At 43.4% G+C, this 20,342-nt stretch overlaps 1 protein-coding gene across 5 annotated transcripts in view; it reads left to right on the top strand.

Annotated features, from left to right (window-relative positions):
* Nucleotides 1-20,342, top strand: part of HIVEP3 (HIVEP zinc finger 3) — a 512,034-nt gene that overhangs the window by 338,995 nt on the left and 152,697 nt on the right. For all 5 annotated transcript variants that reach the window (XM_059729649.1, XM_059729648.1, XM_059729650.1 and 2 more), the window contains one exon: nt 6,445-6,535. The gene's annotated coding sequence lies outside the window, so the exon portion shown is untranslated. The remainder of the gene's footprint in view (nt 1-6,444; nt 6,536-20,342) is intronic.

Here is a 20,342-nt window from a genome sequence, read left to right on the forward strand (position 1 = left end):
GCTTATCGAAACATAATCTGCTTACCTTTTTCCTGACTGGATAATTGCATCCAAAGGGATCACTTTTACTTTGGTCAAAATCAATGGAAACACACAGTTTCAGGACCTGGAACATCAGATCCCTCATGGATAATCCTAATAGTGAATGCACAGACTACCACACTGCAGTTGTGGCTCAGGAACTCAGGTGACACAATATTGATGTCGGTCCACTGAGCGAGACCCCATGAGCAGGAGGTCGGCAGCTCAGAGAACAAGGAGACTCTTTACCCTTCTAGAAGAGGGCATAACCACCAACTCAGTGAGTTCCTGGATCGAAGCGGAAACCCGGTCCAGAGCTCCAGATCGGATCACTGGCACCCAAACCGGCCGGATCGAATAGCTGCCTACTCGCACAGGCCTACTAACTGCCCCTTTCATGGATTCTATCACTTATTTCCATCCAAACATGTTACACGTTGCATTTGCAATTTTGCCATTTTAAAAGAGCATATAAAACTTGTTGGTGGGTGAATGCTTAAATGGGATTGCTGCTTTTGTGAGGGACCTCAGACAGGGTCCTTATTTGTTACACTGCAGTTATTTCCTATGTAGTCTAGACTAAAGAGTCAGATTTATGGATTTCTGCCAGGCTGGAAAGACTCAAGAGTTTCTGGTCTAGGAGATGCCAGTTACCCCCCACAGTAGGATGATTAACAGATTTGTAAACCTCTCCGTTCACTGAGAAACTTGACAAGAGCTTGCAGGAGCCTGCTAAGCAAATTCCCAGAGGATGAGAAAGAGAGAGTCCCACTCTTCTTGGCCATACAGAAAAAAACACATACTTGATAATTATTAGTTTCGAAATTGTGAGCAAATGCCTAGGAATTTTAAGGCTGATAAGGACAGTGATTTATGTGTGAAAGAAAAAGGAGATAAACTTCTCTCTCAATTCTACTTCTAGTGTTAGAGCTCCATGCTTTTTCACGCTTATTTTTTCTCTTTAGATGTTTCTGTGGATTGCAATATCGCTTCTTAAAAATATACCTCACTTGCCATATACCAAAGCTTTTCAAGCTTTTTTTGTAGCTTGTTTCCCTTCTAGGAACTTAAAAAAATATAGCTGAATGATGACAAACTTTTAATTGGCCTGCCTAAAACTGAGAAGCAGCTTACAGGGGTTGTTTAGGTGCTACAGTGGGATAGGACTGGTAGTAAATGTCAAACTCTGCTTTCGAGAGCAGGACTTATTTTTGAACCCCCTAACCCAATACAGTCAAGCTCTTGGAGCCATATGATAGTTTTAGTCAATCATTCATTATGTAGGGTTTAGTATAATTCCATACAAGGCAACAGAATCTTGGTTCGACATGGTTTTAATCTTGATACTGATGTTAATTAGTTCTGATTCATTTTTTATCAAACTATAAAGCCAGTCAAAAATTGCACAAAAAAATATGCTGGAATATGCGTCTGCTATTATACTAAGGAGAGGGGGAAAAGAGCTTTGAAGATGTTGGGCATGTCCCCATGAGCAGGAACGTGCGTTTCCCTGGGGGCAAACAGCAGTGGCACAATATATGCCACTGCTGCTTGTTCCCAGGAAACAACTGCACATGCGCTCTGGTGTACAGCATGTTGCCCTGAATTGGGTAGAGCCAGCAATTGTGCTGGCCCAGCAGCCTTATCTGGGGTCCTGAGGGCCTCCAGGGGCTGTAGCCGCAACAATCCAGAGCAGGGAGCCTGGCCAGCAGTTGGAGTCTGTGTGGCTCCAGCTGGCCAGGCTCCAGTTTTGGGCAGCGCACGCTGCTGTCATGTGTGCTGCCCTGGTTTTCTAAGGTGCGGGGGGGGGGTTTGACACCGGGATCTCCCAGTGTCAACCCCACTGGAAATTAGCAGTGTGGGGAACACCTGCATATGTGGCATGTGCAGTGCTGCAGACAGGACTGTGGCGTGGCATACTGCACATCTGTGCTCATCTCGATGTATCTGTTATGTTCTTGCTACTTTATAATATTTAATGTTCTTGTTTTAGGTTCATGAGATGCTTTTTTCCATAACCCTACATGTACTGATATAATTATGCTCAGGATGGCTTTTTCCTTTCCAGTTCCCTTCTGTCAGTAGGATGAAATAGCACATGTATGAGTGGAAAGGATTTTTTTTCCTTCTTAGGCAAACTGCTGCTGCAGTAATTCTCAGTCTTTTTAGATTGTAATTGGATGCCACTTGATTCACAAAATAATTTATATATTACACCACTTACCTCCTTGCAGAGTGGTTGGACAGTGGGGAGGGGGGAAATCATCCAGGCAGGGACAAGCCTGAGCCTGCACTTACTTGCTTATCTTCTCCCAGCTTGAGGCACCCTTCAGAGGATCTGGTGGCACCTCTCACTGCCCCAACATCCTGACTGAGAGCCACTGCTCTATTGCATGATTTGGTGATACATTAGCTTAGCCCCTGTCTTTACCAAGGGCTAGGAACTGCTGCCAAAGACCCAGAGGGCGCGTCTAGATGAGCAGGAACATGTTCCCGGGGACAAATGGCAGTGGCACATATTTGTGCTGTTGCTACTTGTCCTTGGAGAATGCCCCTCCACGTGCGCTCTGGTGTGTGGCAAGTTGCCCTGGGTGGGGTAGTTGAGGCTGAGGCCAGTACCCGTGCTGGCTCCAGCAGCCTCACCTGGGGTTTTGATTGCCTCCTGGGGCTCCAGCCGTAGCAATCCAGGCATGTTGAGCCTGGCTGGCAGCCAGAGCATGGCTCTAGCTGACCAGGCTCTGGTTTTGGGTGGCACATGCTGCTGCCATATGTGCCATGCCACTTTTCTCTGGCAGAAATTCAGTGGGTGTCAAAAAACCCACTGTGCTGCAAATTAGCAGCGTGATGAACACCTGCATGTGCGGCACATGCAATGTGTGGCAAGTGCAATTCGTGGCACCGCCGATGGGTCTGTGGTGCCACAAATCTTATGTGTACGCTTGTCTGGATGCGTTCTATGGGTTTGCTCTTTCTTGTCCAGTTTTCTGTGTCCTCCAAGATGAGGGGCATTTTTCCTTATGTTAAATGGGAAAGAAAACCTTGTCCTGAGTTTGAGTAAAAAAGGTATTTTCAATTTAAAAAGGATTTTTTTTTCCCCATTTGGAAAATATCAAAACAAGTCACTTCTGTAATGTCAGCCTTTATAAAACTATTTTTCAAATTGAGAGACTTGTTGAAACTGCCCCCTTTTCACAAACAGTTTCAGTTTCCACAAATCGAAGTTTTCTGTTGAAAGAAACTTGGAATATTTTTGATCTGCTTTCACTGCTTCTTGACTTGTGCTAATTTGTCCAAGGGTATGGCAGGAATATCATGGATATAGTCCCCAAACTGAATTAAGTATAAGCAGGCAGCAAATTGCAAAAAAGGTGAAACATCAGTTAGCACCGCTTTATAATTCCTAGTTTTAATTGTTAGTACATTTTTTAAAGAATAACTGTATCATTAACAATGCCACTTTGCCAGGACTGACAACATGCGTTTGTTCTGTCTATGCTACATAGTCTGAGGCTGACCAGATGTAACTTTTAACCTTTTTAAAAGGACAGGGGAGTTGCCTTTTGAGAGAGCACAGCAACTGTTAGGATGTGACTGCTATGTCTGCACACTCCTGTAGCAATACAGTGAATTAAATATCTGTAACTTTAACCATGAAGGAAGCAGAGCTGGTTAGAAAGGTTTTGCCACATGGGTATTGCTATAGGGTGGTCTGTATCAATATAATCATTACCTCTGTCTGCACTCTGGTAGCGATTTGCTAGTGGCATTGTCCACTTGCAAAGATAGCAGTCTCATCTCCTGTTTCATGTATTGAGCCAGATAAATGTCTCTATTACTTGCTTTCATTTATATCATTAATATAATTGTTTCAAAGACAGCCTGTATTCCCGGTGCAGCTAAATTCTGACTAAAATCAATGGGAATCCTGTACCTTGGGTAAAGTTATCAGCATCAGGCCCAAAATCTCATTTGTCACACCACAGCTGGCATCTTGGGTTTGTGAGGGATCTCTAACCTGTGGAGCTTCTAGCAGTGCATAGGCTACTGCTTGCCACTTGGAAGATAAATCAAATGAACAAAGACAATAAAATGATTACTAAAAAGCCCTGTTTGGTAAAAGCAGCACAACAAAGTGAATGCTGTTTTATTATAACAGCTCTTCTCTTCTGTTGATATGGATGGATCCAGGATTTGCTAAGGAGTGGTGGTGAAGCTCAAGGAGGGATGGGGTGAAATGTGGCTGGAGTCCCCAAGTTGGTGCAGGACATCAGGGAGCTGGGCAGGGAGCAGGTGCATGAAGACGGGGGCCTGCCGCCTGCCGACATCGCTGCTGCTGTCACCGGCTGAGTGGGAAGGTGGGAGGAAACGGAGCCATTCCCAATCTGCTCCAGCTGGGGAATCAGGCTTGGCTGGAGGTGTGGTAGTAGCATGCAATATCCTCCTTCAAGCACCCGTTCCATGCTCAGCTCCCCCTTCCCTGCGGTGCTCCCCTCTGGTTGGGAGCAGGTGCTGAAAGGAATAACCTGCACACTGCTGCCACTGTCCCCAGTGGAGCCCAAGAGCTGCTCCCCCTCAGCACGGGGCAGGACCAGGTCAGGAGTGGTTCTGCAGCTCCCCTCATGCCTGCATCAGCAGGGACAGCAGCGGTGGTGTGTAGATTTCTCCTTCCAGGGCCTGCTCCCAGCCAGTGGGGGATACCTATGGGAGGAGGGGAGGGCAGGAAGCAGCTCCTGGAAGGAGAAACCTCTGCCAAGCCTGGCACCCTGCATAGCAGCAGCCTGTGGCTGAAGCAAGACAAAAGTGGTTCTGGGCCTCTACCCGCTCTCGGACCAGCCAGGAACAGCAGCAGCAATGGTGGAAAAGGGAGTCTGCACCACTGCACCTGCTTGGTTCTGCCCCTGCTTTTTGGCCATGAGCATCACACACAGGTCCCCTTTGCATGTTATTTCTAAAACTAGAGGTATTCAAAAATCTCTGTTCCAAATTCCCGAAGAACACGCGGCCAGTACAGTGAGCTGTCTGGAGTAGCTGCAAATGCTAATTTATTCTGGGAGAAGAGGTGTAAGGTTTCAGGAGGCTACACCATCTCCCTGGCTCATCTGAGATGGTCTTGCCCTGCTATATATTTTTATTTGATGTTCAGACTCCTTTCATAGTGTCATTGCCAAAAGATGGAAGGCGTTGTTACAGTCTTCTAGGGAAAAAAAAGATAATAACTCCTTTATCTCTAGTGTTTTGGGTGGATGCTGCCTTTTTATCTGTAGTTCCTGGTTCAAATCTCAGGTGGGGCAGATGCCTTTCTTGTGAGGCTGGTGTGATTTATGAGTAGAAACTTGCCTATTATTTCACAGGATGATCCCTAAATAAAACAATATAAGGATTGAGATCCCAGGGTGTCCAAGATAGCATGAAAGGAAAGCTGATCAGATGGGGGCTGGACTCAGTGACGCAGGAGGTCCATCTAGTCCTGTTTTTTTTTTGGGGGGGGGGGGGGGGAGGGGGGTTGCTTTTAAGAATCATAGATTCAGTATTTACAGCTTTTATTTGGTTGGTATTCTAGTGGTTTCTTTGTGATTAGAAGTGTTTTTTGAGAGGCTGAGCAGTTGTTTGTGAACTGTAGGGGTTTGTCCTACAGCAGGGAAGGAGTAGCTGGCATTGGCATAGGAGCCAGTGTATGCTTGGAGAGATGAACCCAGTATGCACTGTCATATGGTGCCAAGTGTACTGTCATGAAAACAGGGGTTTAGGTTGTAGCCATGTTGGGCTAAGGACATAGGCAGACAAAGTTCCTTGGGTGAATTTGATATCTTTTATTAGACCAACCCAAATAGTTGGAGAATAGTTATTAAGCAAGCTTTCGGGTATTTGAACCCGAAAGCTTGCTGTCATGAAAACACACTCTATCTAATATGTCACATTGCCTCCCGTAGAGCGACAGTGGGTGCACCTGGGCACATACCAGCATGTGATTGTATAACTTTTTTTTTAAAAGGCATTTAGCACTCATGGTGTAGGGGCTAGTAGGCGGGACAAATGCATGTTCACGGCAGTGCTTCCTAGCACGAACTGACATGCCCTGATAAACTAGTGTAAGCATTATCTGGCATTGTTATGGGGCACAGTGACGTACTCTTCTGAAATATTGTATGCTTTATCTTCTCTTCCCTTTTTAAATGCAAATTTAATTTTGATGAAAGCATCTGTATTGACTGCCCTGGGACGGAATTACTGCTAGTTTTTGACACAATAGGCAGTATCTGGGACAACACTAGTAGTGTGAGCTTGAGATTTGGAGTGGGCACTGGGTTATGGTTAGGCTTTCCCAGGAAAGATAGAGGAAGGAAGCCCCTTTCAGTGTCCTGGAATTTGGGAAGAAGGTTACACAGACTTGAGATTGATTTTTTGTTTTTTTGTTTTATCCAGGAAAGAGAGGCTTGTCTGGTTTAGTGGGAAAGCTATATCCGATTGACAACTGACCACTGGGAGGAAGCTGAGGTGTTTGTTGCCAGACCAGGTAAGGACCCAGCTAAGGCCTCTGTGCTGAGGCTGTCAACAAGAGGGACAATTGGAAGAGTACATTATTTTATATTTATTTTTATACTCAGGCAAAATGCTAAAAATATTTATACTCACTCATGAGCCATCAAACTTCCCACATTTACTGTGATTAGAGACAAACTCACGCCCTCCAGCCCCATCGTTATTCTGTACATCATTATTTGTTACTTTTAATGAGAAATTAGTTCTCTGATCATTTACATTCCAATCTCTCACCTAGAGATAACAAGGGAATATTTTGTATGCAGTGTAGGAAGGCAGATTTGTTTAAAAATAAAATGGGATGGATACCCTTTTGTACATACTGCTGCACTCCATGGAAGTGAAATGTGCTCTAATGTTTCACTTACACCTCCACCCTGTTGATATTTCATTCTTCAGAGCAGTGGTTTTGTCCTTGTGGGTGAAAGGATTGTCTTGAGGGTACAGCATTAGTCTGTGGCTTGGGCAATCTTGTTTCACTTTTGAGTTCCTCCACAGGTTCTCTGTATGGCCTTGGCAAGTTAATTTCTCAGGTCTTCAGTTCCCATGTATATCTTTGCTACAGTAATACTTCCTTCTTCTGTCTTGTCTGTAAGTTTTTCTGTCTCTTACTAAGTACCTAGCATAGTGGTGACACAGCTTCTGTTGAGACTTCAAGATGGTGTCATAATAGAGATATTTACTCATTGTCAAAAAATCTAGGTGTTGTCAAAACCTCTGGTCTTTTTAAGCCAGTATTGTGCCTCAGGCAGGCAAGACTGGACCAAGGCTTGGCCCCCAGGCTAGATCCAGGCTGTAGGGCTCTCTACAGCCTGGATCCAGACAAACTAGATCTGGACCCACTTCTGGCAGTGGGACAAGCAGCTGCAATGGTGAAGTGAACAGTGTTATATTAGCTCAGGGAGCCACGGGGATTAATACAACTGTTTCTTGCCCCGCCACCATGAAAATGGATCCCCAGTACACTACATACCATGGATTTCAGCAGTGGGCTTTGTTCACACTTACCTTGCCCCTGAATTTCAGGTCCCTTCAAGAGCCCCAGGGGCTAGATGTCACGGCTTCATGACCCGGATCTTTGATAGCCCTGATCTAAACAGTCAGTGAAAATATGAAATCTGCATAAAGCCGGGCATTTCAGTGGATAGCAACAGTGCCTTTTTGGAGAAACCAGCAAGCTGACATTGGTTATTTGTTTCAGTTTTCCTTCCTTTTTTAAAAAAATTAGAAACCACCCTTCCAGGTTTATTAGTGAATCTTAGTATTTGGGGCACAGCCAAATGCAATGTCTTTTGTAGGCTGTAAAACGCAATGGTGGTTTTGAGTGATGGTGGGAAGGTGTTTGATTGGGTGGGGCTTTGCAGTGAATATTCATCATCCATTTCATTATGAGAAGATTTGTGTCTTTTTCTTGGCTCAGACACGTCTCTGAATGTCAGCAGAGCGTCATGCAAGTTCATTTTGGCAGAGAGGCTGAAGGATGTAATTTTTCAAGATTTATGATTTTCCATGGGGTTTCACAAACAAAGCTTTATGGGTCAAGTTTCTACTTCATGATGCAGTGGGGCGGGGGCCAGATACTGGCCACAGAGAAAAAAAAAAATACTGTACACTGTCTCAGTTTTTTTTCTATGTAACAGTCAGTGCTTAAAAAATAAGGAATAATAACCAAACTGCAGAGCGAGCCCAAAATTAATCAATTGCAGGTGAACACAGCAAACAGTTTCCTGCTTCTCTCTCATGGAAGGCATCATGTTAGCAGAATTTTAAAAAATAAATAAGTGCACCTAAATATATAAAATTAATCCCAGCTGAAATCCACCATTTCTGGAAATTTGATCCTAGGTAGTAACAATAAGTTTTCTTTCATCTGGGAATCTCAAAGGGTTTTATCAACAAAAACACAATAGGCCTTCCAGCCTGCCTGTGCCATGCGGTCAAGAGTACCATACCCCCACTTAGAGAGAAAGAGGCAGAACCTTCCCAATGCTTAGAAGTGAGTCGGAAAGAAATTTTGCTATAAAACCAAGACCTCTTGGTTCTGTCTCAATAGAGCTCCCTAACATTACAGAAGCTTGCTAATCAATCAGAGTCCATGCAATCAAAGCACAGATATCAGCAGTTGGAAGGAATCCAACTACATGAAGGCAGGGTGGCAAGAGGAAAGAAGTTACAAGCATCCTTCCAGGGAGTACTTAACTTTAAATGATTTTGTATTTATTCATTGCCTTTTGAAATGGATTTAGCATATGGAAATTAAAGAGTTGTTAAAATTCACTTCCAGGCATAATTGGATTATGTGGGCTTCCTAGCTGGGCTCTGTAGAGAGGAGGTATCAAACAGCTTGGATGTCTGCATGCTGGGAATTCTTCTAGGGGTGGCAAAGGAAAGTGTTTTTACCAGTAAAGAGCCTTTACCTGTGCATTAGTGCTAATCAGATTAATTGTGATGAAGTGTCTATCTGACTGTTGTTATGTAGAACAAAGTTATACTGGCTAAAGAATTTTGTTTAAAATCTTTAACATTTTAGTAATAGTTGTATCCTGTTTTACATAATTGACTGATTTTAGTTTCAATATGAAATATACAGCATTTGCTATTACAATCAATGATAACCTTTAATTCTTTATCTTCTCTCGTATTTTCTGTGCCTGCAAATCTATCCTTCACCACCAAGTGCAGATGTGTCAACTGCCCATATACTAATCCTTTCAAACAGGCCTCATTTCTAGTCACCAGTCCTAGCTTTGTCCTACTAACAGGCATTAGACTTCAGGGGGTGCATGAGATGCTTTGTTGTGCATTAGACTAATTTAATGCACAGTAAAATGTCAGCATCTACACATGTATTGGGACTTACTACACAGTAAATTAGGCTAATGTGCCATTTGCTAGTACCAACAAATACAGGTACTAGATTAATGGCACATTATTTACTGCACAGTAGCACATGTGTAGATGCTAACCACTAGGAATTTGCTTTGAATCTTTTATGCCATAGACCAACTGGCAACAGCCTTGTGAAGTAGTGAACTGCCCCCTTCACAGTTTTGTTTTTGTTTTTTTTTCCCTGGTTGCTTGTCAAGCTTACTGTGACTCTTTGTCTATCTAATAATTTAATTTCTCCTTCCTTAACCTGGCTTCACAATACTGCAAAATGCTGGTATTGCTGGGCACATCTACACAAGATGCTTTACTATGCATTAGACTGATCCAAGGCATGGTAAAGATTAACCATTTAATTGTGTGCTAGATTTACTGCACATTAAATTAATCCAATGCACTGTTTGCTAGTAACAACACATACAGGTCCTAGATAAACAGTGCATTAGGTAATGCACAGTAGCGCATATGTAGATGCTGATCAGGAGCAGTTTTGCTCCTAGTCAGCCCAGGCATCAGGGGGCCACTGCTCTCTGGCTAAGTCCTGATGCGGGGGGGCTGTGCCAGCTATGGTGGGGAGGGAGGGAGCTGTGCCAGTTGCAGGTGCAGCTGTCTCCCAGCCCATTCACACTGGGAGGATCCCAATTTGCACAGGGCTGAGAGAGATGTCCTGGCTGCAGGTGCAGCTGTCTCCTGTCCTGTGCCAGAAGAGTTGTGCTGGCTGCAGGGGCAGATGTCTTCTGGCCCCATGTACATTAGGACTGGCCTCCATGCCCTCTGCCAGCCCTCAGGCTGGCACCTAGAGGAGCCAGGAGCTGCCACTGACTGGTGCAAGGGGGCAAAGCAAGGCAGGAGCAGCCCAGGGCTGCTCCTGTTGGGTGGAAATCTGCACCTAATAGAGCACACATGTAGATGTGCTCTCTGCCACATCTTATGGCACCTTATTTTACTGTGCAGTAATCCTACTGTGAATGAATTGCACATGTAGATGCACCCACTGAAACATAATCCTTTGGATTTTCCTGTTAGAAGTCAGTGGGTGTGTCTACATGACATGCTTTACTGTGTATTAGACTAATCTAATGTGAAGCATCACCATCTACACATGTGCAACAATTACAGTGTAGTAGATTAGTCTAATGCACCATTTTCTAGTACCTATAGATACAGGTACTAGAAATCATTGCATTAAACTAATGCTAATGCAGATTGCTCTCAGTCAGCCTAGGCAGCAGGGGGCCACAGGTGGCAGGGAGAGGTGTCCTAGCCTTGCAGGATGCTGCCTGCCAGCCACATGGAGATTGGGACACATCAGCTCTTCTCCTACCCTAGGGAGATCAGGACCAGCCCCTATGCTTCCTGCTAGATTGGGGCTGGCACCCGGCAGAGCCTGGAGATCCCCCTGGCTGCTGCAGGGGGGTACACCAGGGCAGGAGCAGCTGTAGACTTAAGCACTTCGAATGGGAGCCAGTTTGCTTCTGACAGGTGCACGTTCAGATGTTTGTTTATGTGCGGGGCAGTTGGGGGGGGGGGCATTAATTGCATGTGTAGATATGCCCAGTGTCTCCCGCTATTCTATATTGTAAAATTGGTCTCAAGAGCATTTCCCTCCTCAATTTTCAGGTGAATAGCTTTACTGGCAGGGCAAAGCACACAGTTGTCACCAAACTGAATACATATACCCATGCCAGATGGTATCAGGGTTGCCAGCTGTCCATAAATTTAAAAACCAAGGCTAAAAATACCTTGCTGTAAAGTCAGTAAAAAAAAGATGGAGCTGTTTGTAAAAAAAACAAACAAACAAACAAACCCAAAAACAAAAAACTAAGCAACCAGGAGTTTGATGGACAGACCGAGATAGAGCAGAGCAGTGCTACATGGTGCCTGAATAGAAGCACAGCACTCTTCAGGGCGCACTCTCTCAGGGCTTGGTAGTTCACCGGAGTTGTTGTAGATGCCCTACCCTGGCTACGCGCTTCTGCCCCTGCATCCTGTCACCTGCCTGTAACACTACTGTTGCAGGGAGGCATACAGTAGTCCTTCTTTGGGGAGGTCTGGGCCAAAGCAGGGAGGGAGAGGATGGAAGGGGTAAGGCTGGGAAATGGAAGGGGTAGTACTGCAATATGAGGTACATTTGGGGGTATCAGAGTATAAGGTGAATAGGGGACTCCTGGGTTTTGGATAGCATGGTGTAACATCATTTGTGCAGTCAAACAAGGTTGCCCACCCAAGATTTTTGTTTTTGTTTTTAATATAAATCTACGTACTTTTTACTGTCGCCCAAACTTTTTTACTATGGTTGATGTTAATCCCTGAATTTGAAACTGGTCATTGTTCAGAGCCTGGCAAAAACATTTCAATTATGTAAAATACGTATCAGTAAAAACACGTCAATTTGGATGTCAGTCTAAAGTTTTCATATTATCAGTAAAAAAAATAACTGTCTTGGTTTGTCTTCATTTAGTAACCGTGAAGGAGAGATTTCATGAGGCCCTTAGTCTTGACTAGTTTTCAGTAGATATCTAAAAAAAAATTATATGTGAGCTATCATGCACTTGTAACCTGAACTGATTAGAAATCAGTTTGAAATTCAGAACAGAGAACACTTCCATCATGTTGACGGTGTGTGTGCATGTGTTTGTAAGTGAATGTACTAGCATCTATAGCTGCTTTTTTATTTTCTTTTTACTTTTAGTAACCTTATGGGTATGGCAAAGTACACCACTGCTACACGAATCAAAATCCTGTGCATAAAGGACTAGTTTTCCAGTATCAAGTGGGATTTTAAATCACACGTCTATTCTTCATGAACTTACATCTCCCATTCAGTGATAACTGTCATGTACCTTGAAGTTCTTTTCCCAAAGTTTTACACAGGTTTTCCCTTGCACATTTTAGTGGGAGGAGCTTTATTATTTCCAAAAGCATCTCTGTCTCTCTCACCCCTTCTCCTTCCTCTTCTTCTCTATGAAGCTTGATCTCTCATTACATTGGGAATGAAGTGTTAACACCAATTGCAGGTTTCCTTCCTTTGCTTTTCCAGCCAGATTTTGTCCCCCTTGCTCACCTGTGTGTTGGAGTCCCAGTACAGAATACCAAGTACTTCTCCTCATGAGTGTCATTGCTCTGATGTCATCCTTTTACCAAAATAGAGAAGCAATGTTTTTAGCAAGGGAACAAATGCACTATTTAAAGCTGCTTCTTAAAATAAGTTCCTGCACACATTTGTATCGTGACATCATTTTTTTTAAATTAGAACTTTTTTCTTAATATGATTCATAAAAAGAAATTGAACTTTCCTTGTAGAGCCCAGGAAAAAAAACCAAAACCAAACACTTAGGTGAATGGCTAAGCATATACCAGGTAGGTTAATTGTTAGTACCATCAGCCTTTTTCCACAGACATTAGGGGAAGAGAGCACAATAGCAGACTTTCTGGGCACAATTCTATTTTACTGCTAAGATATGTAAGTCACACTTATGCAGTCTTAAGGTGTAAAAGTCACCCAGTGACATTCTGTGGCACCTCACGTAACAGCATCAATCTCATGTACCTGGCTAAATATTTGCCTTTGGGGCTACAGTTCAGTTCTATACAACTAAGTTGTCCCTACTTGGTATGCTTGGAAGTGATAGTATTGTACTAGGGCTGTCCAAGTCTGTTTTACACTTCGTTGCAAATAGCACAGCCTGGATATCTATTCCAGCCCCACAGGGAGGGAGTTTCAAGCAGGTGGAGCACCCTGCAGAGAAGCCTGCTCTCTGCCCTCAGTCCAGGTTATGCAGTTTTCCATCAGCCCCACATAAACGACTAACAGTGAAGCTCAGATGCAGAATTTGGTCACTGTGAAAAAATACGGGCAATAGGGTGCAAAGACCATGTAGTCAGATAGGACATACTGGGCAGTTGCAGATAAGGAGGTTGAGAGTGAAATAAAACAGGGAAACTGGGGAGGAGTGGAATTAAAGAAGCTATGGTATCTCCAGTGTCCTTACTGGACTAGTATAATAGCAATCAGTTGCTGTTGGTCTTTTATGTCTATTGTAGAGTGTTGTTATCTCAGTGACAGCGACTGCAAGTCCCACAATTTTGTAAGACATACTGCTACTAATATATCTTTTTTTGCAGTGACCCCACTTCTGGGTCTGAATTCACCCATTATCACTGCATTTTTGTGGGGCTGATGACCTAGGACTTTCACGTGCTCTGACCCCCTGTTTCAGGAACTGCTTACTTTGTCTGTAAACCCCAGGTCCTTTTCTACAGAGCTGCTGCCCAGCCAGTCAGCCCCCAGCCTGTACTGGTGCATGGGATTGTTCTGTCCTAAGTGCAGGACTTTGCATTTGTCCTTGTTGAACCTCATGAGATTCTTTTGGCCCAATCCTCCAATTTGTCTAAGTCATTCTGAATCCTAGTCCTACCTTCCAGTGTATCTACAGCTCCCCACAGCTTGGTGCCATCTGCAAACTTGCTGAATGTTCACTCCATCCCATCTTCCAGGTCATTGATGAAGAAATTGAACAAAACCAATTCCAGGACTGATGCCTGGGGCTCTCCATTTGATACTGGCTGCCCAATAGAAATCAAACCATTGACTGCTCACGTCTGAGCTGGATGATCCAGCCAGTTTTCTATCCACCTTACAGTCTGCCCATCCAACCCATACTTCCTTAGGTCGCTTTTGAGATTGTTGTGGGTTTCGAGAACCCCAAGTCATATACCTAGGGCTTAGCAAGGCTTTCATATTACATCCACTGCTCTTCCTGCATTCACACAACCAGTCACTCAAAATAGAAGGTCCTTGGTGAATCCATGCTGACTGTTTCTAATCAGTCACCTTCTTCTGCTTCAGGTACTTAGCTATAGATGCCTTGAGGACCTGCTCCATGATTTTTCATTAGCTGTTTGAAGAAAGCCTCATCTACCTCATCCTCTTGGACTGGGGGTCTATAGCAGACCTGCACCATGTCATCACCCTTGTTGCTCTCCCCTCTGACCCTAACCCAGAGACTCTCAACAGGCCTATCTCCAGTTTCATACTAGAGCTCTGAGCAATCATACAGCTCTTTTGCACGAAGCGAAACTCCTCCTCTTCTTCTCCCCTGCCTGTTCTTCCTGAACATTTTATACTCGTCCATGTCAGTGCCCCAGTCATGTGAGCTGCTATCCCAAGTCTCTGTTACTCCAGTCACATCATAGTGCCATGACTGTGCAAGGACTTCCAGTTCTTCCTGTTTGTTTCCCAGGCTCTGCGCCTTTGAGTACATACACCTGAGGTAGTTAGCTAATTGCCCTTCTTTCTCAGGAAGAATGAAAAGGCTTCCTCTGTTGCCCCCTCCTGTTTGTGCTTCCTCCAGGTCTCCCACTTCCCCACTTACCTCAGGGCTTTGGTCTCCATCCTACGGTGAACCTAGTTTAAAGCCCTCTTTATTAGGTTAGTGAGGATGCTCTTCCCTGTCTTTGTCAGTTGGATCCCATCTCTTCCTAGTAATCCTTCTTCTTGGAACAGCATCCCATGGTTGAAGAAGCCAAAGCCCTGCTGGTGACACCATCTGTGCAGCCATACATTGATCTGCTCACACCCTTCCCCTTGACTGGAAGGATCAAGGACAACACCACCTGAGCTCCTGCCCCATTCAGCTTTGCACCCAGAGCCCTGTAGTCACTTTTGATCTTGCTCAGGGTCATCCCTGGCAGTATCATTAGTGCCCACATGGATGAGCAGCATGGGGTAATAGTCAGAGGGCCAGATGAGCGTCAGTAATTCTTCTGTGACATCTCAGATCTGGGCTTCAGGCAAGCAGCAGACCTCCCTAGACAAAAGGTCGGGCTGGGAGTTGGATATACATCTGTAACCCCAGACGGGAGTCTCCAACAACCATCACCCATCTCTTTCTCTTGAAAGCAGTGGTTTCAATCCTCCCAACCTTGGGGAGGCTTGGCATGGTGTCTTCCACCAATGTAATGTGCTCCTCCTCTGTTGCTAGGACTCTGTATTCGGTATTGCTGTTCTGTATTTTCTATTGAAGGAAACTGATCTTTTCACCGTTTTTTGTAGAAGCTAACAATTGCTAGGTTCTAAACTTTTCTTCCCATGGGACACATTGCTTAATCATGTATCCACAGGAAAAGACACTGTATGAGAGATGGGGCATAAGCAGGTTGGGTGAGGAGGTGTATTGCTCATTTGCAGTGTGATTCTTACAATGGAAAGACTGCAATAAAGGCAGACAGAATAAGATCCTGGGAGCTTTGCTTTGTGCTCTCATACCAGCTCACTATGGTGCTAGGCCAATTACTTCACCTTTCTCTGCTTTAGGTTTTCCATCTGTAATGTGGGGGAGGGGGAATATACCTACTTCACTGGGTTGTTGAGGATCAGTTCATATTTGAAGAGTGCTTTCAAATTCTGACATTAAAACTGCTGTATAAATGAACAAGTAAAGTCCAGAATCAAGGTTATTCTTGGTCCTGATTCTGACTACTTACAGCTATATAAAGCTGAAAAATTGCATTAAAGATAGTAGCTACACTGGTGTAAATCCAGCTAAGTACACTCATAATAGTTCTCATAATCTACATAGCTCTTGTTTTCTTGACGTTTCATTTGGCCCTTTCTTTGTATTGTTTAAAACTGTATTAAATACAGAGTTCTCTAAGTTAAGGATTTTTTCCCCCTAATTTATCCTGATACAGCCTTCATTTCCCTTCATGAAGAAAATGACAACTGGAGTGAAAGCTAACTCTCCCCCCGCCCCCGCCCCCGCCCCACAAGATGCTGAGTTTTGCTAAATCAGTTCCATGTTATTATGTTGACATTTCCAACATCTTTATGTAGTACATCATTCGGCAATATATGGAATGAGAATATCAGCAGAGCATCTTTTTTTTTTTTTTCAAAAAAGAAATTAAAATAAAATATATACATATATATCTAAATCCACCTCCAACACTCTACCAAGTGACCCTTATGGTTCACTTGGCAGCTCAAAGCACACTAAAAACCCATTACACAGTTTGCACTGCGCAACTGCATGCCACGCACATATCTCTATACCTGTACCCCTAGCCACTGCCTTTCTCAGAGGGTCTGCTATTGAAAAAGTCTATGCCAGACCCCTCTCCATCAGATGATCTCTGCCATTTCTTTCCCATTGTCCTCTTCTGTCTTCCTGTAGTACCATTACATTTCGCTCGGCCCCATTTTAATACAGTCCTTGACTGTGGGGTCTGAGTGTCTGTTTATGGGCATGTTCCTGGTTTTCCGCAGCAGCAGAGTACAAGGAGCACCTCTAGCCAAGCTGTGTGAATGTTAGACCAGGTAGCGCTAGGGCTTTGTCTGCCCTTTTCCTCAGAGTCGGTAGAATTAAACTACTTTAGATTGGCTCCATTGGGATACCCAAGGTATCATTTTGCAAATCTCCTTAACTTTAGATGGATATAGTTCTGCTCCACAGGCTTCTTGTGTTGGATGCTGAGGGTCACGGGGAAGATCCCCTCTTCCCATCAAAGAGTTAATTTTCACATAGTCATCTCATTCTCTTTCTAAGAGGAGTTTCTCTGTGGCAGCCTTCAGGGCCATTGGGTAAGATGGGTGGTTGTGTGTTCTGGCAACTGCTTTGCAATGTGAAATAAACACCCTTTCACATAATAGCACTCATTGAGCATTGTGCCTGGGAACCGATCACGACATATGTCAGCCCAAGGCCGGGTTAGTTTCCTCCTTTTTCAGTTTAGCAAAATATTTATACAGTGTCTTCTAGTAAAACAGTTCCTAGTAACTGTTGAGTAAAACAGCTCTGGAACTGCTTCTGCTACTCCATCTACATTCAGCTTTTCATAAGTACCTTTTAAAATAGTGAGTACAGACCAGCTGCATTGAATGTTAAACTACCAAATTTGTTTTCTTTGACTTAGATTCATTCTATTACTACAATAATATTCTTGCAAATTTATTGTTTCTTTAAGTAACTGGAACATAGATTTGAAAACAGAACGCCCTGCACACCATTCCAAGGTTTGGACTCGTAGGCATACAGGAGCTAATAAGGAGGCTAGAGAAGCCCTCTGCTGAGGTTTGCATTGCTGCAGTCTTTGGCCTCAAGCGTTTCACAATCTGTGATTATCATGCCTGATAAGAAGAGCTTCTCTACTGAAAGGAATTTTAAAGATAATCATTTAAAAAGTTACGGTCTGCAGGAAAAAAATAATAAAAACGAACCTTGATAGGCCATTTGGAAATGCAGTACTCTAATGTCACCCAGAAACAGGGGCTGAGTTTTAAATATATGCCTTACTGGTGCAATCCTCAGTATAAGAGGACTAAAAGACTGGAAAGAATCAGTATGGTTTCTGGCCTCTGATGACTGTTGCTCAGGGGTAGCTACTCCACCATGTCATAGTTGTTGATTGTCCCCAAAACAATTGCAGCTGGGAAGTCTGTGTTAGATGTTCTGAAGGATGACTGAATAGAAATTACTTTTCACAGAACGCCTTGTCCTTAGGTCAGTTTAAGTCACTTGAGTTAAAATATATTTCTGTGATCGCAAATAAATTTCAAGTGGTAATCATCAGATAGGAGTGTTTGTAGGGATCTCTTCTCAACCCAGTACTATTCAATAATCGATAATCTGGAAAAAAGAGTGTTTTATTTCTGATAAAGTTTGCAGGTGACAAACATATTATAATAAGGAAAGGTCAGTTATACAGACCAATCTATAACATTTGGTAAATTGCATTTTTCTCTGCAACATGTTTTAATACCGCCAAACACAAGGTCATGGATCTAGGAAATAAGAATGTAGGTCACATTTTATATGGTGGATAAATGTATCTAAGTGCATTGTTATTGTACATGATGTGGGTGAATAGTAAATAATACATTGAACAGGAGCTCATACTGTGGTCCTGTCACTAAAGGATTTTGATACTTAGATGTAGAAACTAGTAGGAGGGATTCTGTGGTCTGTGTTATGCAAGAGGTCAGACTGCACGATTATGATATCTGCTATTAATCTATGAATTCCCCATGATATAATGCAATCACATTTTGAAAACTTTCCTTTTAATCTCTGTGTAAATGGCTATTCCCGAGAAGTTCAGGATACTAATTGTCTTATGTGATCACTAATTCTGATTCAGCGTCAACCTGGTATATGTGAGCCGAGCTACCCCAGATGCATGTTACTGTCAGGAGCTAGAGGAATCGGAATTCATGGCAGAGGTGATATCTTTTCTTAGACCAACAAAATATTTGATATATTTGCAAGCTTTTGGGTACCCTCACCCTTCCTCAGGCATAGGAAAATGCAAAGATTGTCAAATTCTCCCACTATCAATAGCTTATTTTTCTCTAGTATGTACCTGAAGCCCAGATGGCATATAGGAAGATTCAGCAGACCTTGGCACTTGGCTAGGGAGGGCCTGAGAGGTTTTTCAGAAGGATATGCATTTGCATTTATCTAAGCATTCAGGGCCCCTGCTTTGCTTTTGTTTTTAATATGAAAGTTGTAACACATTTGTGCCATGTACTGGGGTCTTCATCCTTCTTGGTTAAAATTTCATTATGGGAAGTCTTGTAATCTTTGGTTGTGCTGGGTTGCGTGACTTCTCTTTGCTGCACTACAGTTCAGTCTTTGCCAAGTTAATTGTAGAAAGTACTTGCCCATTTCTCGCTTCCACCTGCGTTATCAAATCATTGCTCACCTCTGGGAATGCCTTCTCTCTAATCAAAGGTCACATATATTTGGCACTTTCTTCTTTCTTAGCCCTGCACGGTTGTGAGTGAATGTGGAAAAACTCTGTAAAATAGGGAGGTGTAGTCATCTTTTTGTAAATAATGGAGGTCACAATTGCAACCGTTTCTTCACAAGTGGTTTATTTTTTACTCAGATGATTAATGGATTGATTAAATATTCTCCTTTTATTTTATTTTTATTTTTATTTTATTTTATTTTATTTTTTACCATATTGGGTGGGTAAAGGATGACAGCACTGGATCACATAACTGTAGGTTTCTGAGATAATGGTGCTCTGGCTAAAGGCGCAATATTGTCAAGTGTGGTCTTTAGGACCAGACTAGGGGCATTGACTATGCTGGTATCTACATCGCTCCTACAGCACCACATACTGGCAAGCTGGTGCCTTAGCTTTGAGTTGGGTTATAGGTAGGGACCTATCTAATTTGCAATGGCTGCCCCTTGTTTCTCAGTTCAAGCATGGCACCAGTTACCATTTTTGCAATGGAATGCAGTGGGCCCCCCCATGCCTGTGGCTGAGGGGGCCTGGAAGTCCCTCTCCTCCCAGGAGATTGATAGATGGCCATCTGTCAATCTCCAGGGAGGGGCAAGAGGGCCTCCAATGCCTCCGATTGGTTAAGGGGCCCCAGGCATCCCGCCCATCCCTTAAGGAAGAAAAGGGGGAGGTGGGGGGGCTTTTCTCCTTGCTTCTCATCCAGATTATGCATATTTGTAAAAGGAAATTATTGCTCATGAAATATATCCTCTTTTTACACAAAGGTATAGCTTGCTTTTTTTTTTTCTATTTTTTAGTTTAGTTTTTTTTTTTTTTTTTTCCCCCAGGAAAGTTAAGTGTGAGGCTCTTGGTGAGCTTTATAGTCCCTGAGCAAAATGTTTGTTGTTTCCATTAAGATAATGGCTCTGGTAATCTGTTGGCAATTTAAGCCATAGGAGATATCACCTTAAGTGGGTTTTCAAGACATTCCAGTCTTTGAAATTGTTGCAAAGCAGGAGGTGCCATTACAGGCAGTAATCCTAAAGCTCTAGACCCCCTGCAGCTTCTAGAACTACATTCTGAATCCATTTGGAAAAGGGAAATTTGTTTCCATTTAAATGTAAAAAAAAAAAGGCGGGGGGGAACCCTACTGGCCAACCAACTCC

This window comes from Alligator mississippiensis, chromosome 6, assembly GCF_030867095.1.
Source record: "Alligator mississippiensis isolate rAllMis1 chromosome 6, rAllMis1, whole genome shotgun sequence".
NCBI classification, from domain to species: Eukaryota; Metazoa; Chordata; order Crocodylia; family Alligatoridae; genus Alligator; species Alligator mississippiensis.